We start from the raw sequence: 5,326 nt of genomic DNA, 5'->3' as shown, positions 1-5,326 counted from the left end.
AAGATATCCTGCGGTGCACCCGATTGCTTGTGGGACAAATTTACAACGACGGCCAACTACCTTCATAACTTCACCGCAACTTCGGCGAATGAGTCAAGGACGCCATATGAAATCTGGACGGGGAAACGGCCGAATGTCTGACATTTGCGGGAAATCGGCTGTAAGGCTTTCGTACTCGTCGAGACGAATAACTCGAAGATTCACCCGCGTTCTTTCGAATGTGTCTTGGTCGGCTACGAACCTAACTCGAAGGCTTATCGTCTGTGGCGCCGATCGTCTGGAAAAGTCGTTGTCTCTCGCAACGTTGTCTTTGTCAAACAAAAAGACTCCGTACCTCGAAACCTCCTGCCTAGCGTTCAACTTCCAAGTCCCGCTTCGAACCCACCTAGCTGAACTGCTACGTCTCTTGATACAGAGGACGATATTGTCGCACCGTCCGTCACTGTGGCACCACCGGCCGTTGAATCATCTACCAGTACTTCCATTTCGGCTCCATCACCACCCACCTCTACGCAGACCACTCCTGTCGAAAAATACATACCACCACCCTTGCGCCGCTAGGCTCGAACTCATGTCCAGATCTCGCGAGAGGCTACCAACGACGGACTTGAACATGGTAACAAATTACAGGCTGCCCTGGACGATTCATCTGCTGCTGCAGCACGTCTGGAGGAGTCTAGGGCCGCTAAGAGAACTCAAATGCCGACCGCTCCGCAAGAACTATCGCCAACCGCCGCTATCACCCTATTAACCGAATATATGGACGTTCATAACGCGGATGCCGGTATTCCATTTGAGGTTGAATTTCCGGAAGATCCAAAGGACTGGGCGAAGGCTATGGCGGGAGAGGACGCCGAGGATTTTAGGGAAGGGGCTATGGATGAGTTGAAGTCGTTGATCGGGATTGGGGTATTTCGCATGGTTCCTCCGTCGGACATCCAACCAGGTCGCAAACCTCTCAAATGTCGGCTCATATGCACTCGGAAGCGTAATGAGGTCGGAGAGGTGGTACGCCGAAAGGTACAATGCGTGGTTAAGGGTTTCGAACAGATATATGGCCGGGACTACTCCAAAACCACATCGCCGACTACTCGACTCGAATCCTTCCGGATTATCTTACATTGGGCTGCTCAGTGTGGTCTCCCTATGCGCCAGTTCGATGTCAAGACCGCGTTTCTGTATGGGCGACTTCCGGAGGAGGAGAAACAGATTGTTCAGCCACCTAAACCGTTCATCGAGGAAGGGAAGGAAGATTAGTTGTGGGAGTTGCAGCGAGGATTGTATGGGATGAAGCAGAGCGGGAGGATTTGGAATCAGACGCTGAACGCGCAGATGGTATCATGGGGATTTATTCACCTTTCATGCGAATGGTGCGTATACGTTCGGCAGGATGCTGATGGGATGACTGCTGTGGCCGTACACGTCGACGACATGATATTGGCTCACAGCGATGATCGTGAAGGAAATCGATTCCAATCTGGACTCGAGTCTGTCTGGAGAATCTCAGCACTCGGTATCCCTCGATTTGCCCTCGGTATCGCTATATTCCATGACCCACCCAACCGCCTAGTTCGCATTTCGCAAACAGCTCTCATTGATCGGATAATCTCACAGTTCGGCCTCGCAGAAGTAGACTCTGTCAGTACTCCGATACCCCCAGGACCACCCCTGTACGCCCTACCCCATCACCCTGGCCCACCCTGCCACCCAGAACCACCCCCCGGCCGCCCCAATAGCCAGCCCAGTACTGGCATTTATTATTATTTTCCTGGGGAATCATTGTAAAGGAACTCCTTCTTACTAGCAGGTAGAATTATAATGATGCTACATGTACTGGTGGAGGAGAAGGGTATGGTCGGGTATGCGGATGCGGATGGCAGCATGAGCGAGGATCACCATGCGATTTCTGGGTATGCCTTCTTGATTGACGACGGCGCCGTTTCGTGGAGCTGAAAGAAGCAGGAGATCATCTCACTCTCGACAACCGAGAGCAAGTACGTGGCCGCCACGCACGCCGCAAAAGAGGCACTTTGGCTCCGCAGCCTCATCGGCGAAATCTTTGGTCCTCTCACGACGCCCACGACTCTCTTTTCCGACAACCAATCCGCCATTGCGCTCACGCAAGACCATCAGTACCATCCTCGCACAAAGCACATTGACGTGCGCTTCCATTTCATTCGCTGGATCATCGAGGAGGGGAAGATTTGTTTGGTATTTTGTCCCACTGAAGATATGGTCGCTGACTCTCTTACGAAAGCTCTTCCTTCTGCTAAAGTTAAGCATTTTGCTCTTGCTCTTGGACTACGCACGGCTTGAGGGGGAGTGTTCGAATCACAAGCCGCGCTTCGTAGCACGCACGTTTACATTCTCGGCTCTCTACTGTTGTCATTCGTACTTACCTGATTAGGTTTACCGTCGGTATCGCTCGCTTGTCGGGCCCATGTTCAGTTTAACTATTTCATTTGTCTCTCCTCTGTAGACTTCACGTTCGTAGGTATTTGTCTACTTAGCATGTGGTTTGCTCTGCACGTTCATAGTACGCTACTTACTTATACTCGCGCACCCTCATATCGTGCACCTCAGACTTTGCCCATTTCGTGCCAGGTCTGAGGTGAGCCGTATACCTTACGATAGTCCGTTTCAAGTCTTTACTTACTTTACTGTTAGTTCTAACCCGCGACGGGTTCTTTTAGGTGAATATATAGACTTTGCCCGTTTTGTGCCAGGTCTGAGTTCTAACCCGCGACGGGTTCTTTTAGCGCACGAAACTTGTTCATTCTACATGACGTCACACCCCCTCCCCCTCCCTCCTGCCTAATTCAGACAGCTAAGCGAGGACCTTCAGATGTGCGGGATTTTTACTCTGCGCACCTCTTGCCTAGTAGGGGTTGCTAGAGCGGGGATGGGGTGCTGGGGTGCTGGATAGGGGGTAGGAAAATGGGTAGGGGGTGGGGGTAGATGGTTAGCAGGCTGGTAGGGCGCTGTATACATGAATTGGATGGGTTTTGGCTGGATTTTGGGTACTGGAAACGATACTGGGTGTATTGGGGTAGTATCAGGTGCGATAAAAATCGGGGAAAATAGGAAAATAATAGTAGGGATGCTAGGGTAGGCCTAGCAGGTGCTGGTTTCTGGTTCGTTAGGGGGTTAGGGGATGTTTTGGGGGTGTTTTGGTAACTTTGCGAGTTTTTTTGATTTAGAACGAATGAATCACATTGCTGGGTGTCGTTTCAATGGAATCAGCGTATAAAACATTAATCGGTGATGTGATTTCGCGGAGATGAAGGAGCCCGATTTTGGGGGTTCTGGCTATTTTACGAACATTTATAAATGTGTAGGATGATGAAAATCAATTTTTGAAGGAATCGGTCCATTTGTTCCAAAGTTATGGCATAAATGGTTAGAAAGATATTGCCACAGTAAGGTCACAGGGGGTCGGTAGGCTAGAACTCTGGATACGACAGTTCAATTTACTCGGTTTTTGCTGTCACAGATAGACACACATCAATATTTAACTATGGAAACCACTTGGAGCCCAAAAACAGCGACCATCTCATTCATAGTGGTGCGGTGTCTAGGGGGGGAGGAGGAGAACATCTACCCCAGGCGTATTAGGCTGGTTATATTGTTTAGTAATGCTGAGATTATGATGGGGGCATATAGTTTGATGTTTGGGAAGTCGATCTACGGTGCAACATCGGTCAAAATGCTTCTGCATCAATTGTGGGGCAGTGAGAGGGTAAAACAGCATGCTGGGCCACAGTATAATCACAGGAGGACCAATTTACGCATTTTTGGCACCATTCTTGTTGTGGTAATTTATTTTAAATGTGTTTGAACATTATTAAAACACAAGAACAGCCACTGGTAGACAGTGGAAACAGAAAAACCATGTTTCCAATGGGGGAGCAGGTGCACATGTAGTATGGGGGGTGTGGTACAGGACTAGGATACATCATATTGAATGTTTCTGGGTGATCCACTATGCTTATACCCGCCGGTAACATTGTCAGTCCTCAAGCTGAAAAAGATTGCGCATTCCTTGTCTCAAGTATACAAGACAAGCCCAGCCTGAGGGAAGAAGATCAACAACGTCAATTACATGAAGTTGAGCAGGTCATCCATTTTGCTCTGAACGAGACAGACTGCCGCCGTGCACAGATTCTTCAGCACTTTGACGAGCAGTTCGACCGACATGCTTGCAATAGTACTTGAGACAACTGTGCAGCAAGTTATACAGCCCTTTAGAGAGACATGTCTCAAGAAGCGATGGGTTTGGTCAACTCATTCATGCCTTCATAGGGGGGAAGTTGAAGTGAGATGAGATGTTGCTTGGCTCGCTTTCTGGCTATAGGCTTGGTAAGAAGCCACCATAGGCACTGGTTGAGCGGGTATATGACGAGTTGATCGGCATGGGGGTTATCCTCCAGAAGGCTCAACACTGCATACACGGGCTGGATGGAATACGGAAGCTGGGCCTAGCGAAAGCACATTGAACGTGTTCTGTCCGAGACGGATCTCGCCACAGCTGGACCATTCTCGACGACAAGCAAAACAAAACAAACGAACCCCGTAACATACAAAGGAAACACCCAAGAAAGTCGACTCGTCACCATATATGCACTAGCTGCATTCCGGCACTACTCAATGAAATCGTCGATTCGGTTCGAACCATCTGTCCTTTTCATGTACCTGCGCGTTCTTTCACGGTCACCATGTTCGGTCAGCGTCGACATCCTTGCTGTTCCAAACTCTCCACTGAAAGATCTTGCCAGCGCTACAGCGGCGATCTGAGTGACCTGAACGCACAACACTAACGGTGACCTACCACATAGTTCCGATGGATTTACCAAGTCACCAAATGTATAGCTCGAGATACTCATTGCGATTGCAGCTCTCCACATCCTTGAAACCGTGGCCTCGATGGTAAGCCTCGTTCTGATCTTCTATATTAGCTCACAGCCAATGGCAGCAAGAGGTTCCACGCAACTGCATTCCAGTTCACCGCCCCCCGACTTAATGTGGCTCGTCGCCTATATTTCACGCCTCCTGCTCCCGTATTCGATCTTCGTGCTCGACACTACACTGACAACCACATCCTGACACTGGATGGCAGCCTCATCTCGTTCTAGCCAGTATCTCCATGATCATTTCAATGAACGAGCGGAACGAGTCAACAACCTCCAAGCGGAGGTGAACCGGCTTCAAGACGAAAACAAGATCCTTCACATCAAGCTCGCAGAGGAGAAGATTAAAACACAGGGACTTATTGCTGTTTGCAAAAATGATGGCACTCCGAAGAAAAAGAAAAGTTGGAGAGATCGGA

The sequence above is a fragment of the Stereum hirsutum genome (genome assembly GCF_000264905.1).
Source record: "Stereum hirsutum FP-91666 SS1 unplaced genomic scaffold STEHIscaffold_23, whole genome shotgun sequence".
Lineage (NCBI taxonomy): Eukaryota > Fungi > Basidiomycota > Agaricomycetes > Russulales > Stereaceae > Stereum > Stereum hirsutum.
The sequence above is the reverse complement of the archived record's forward strand: the minus strand, read 5'-3'. Positions refer to the sequence as shown.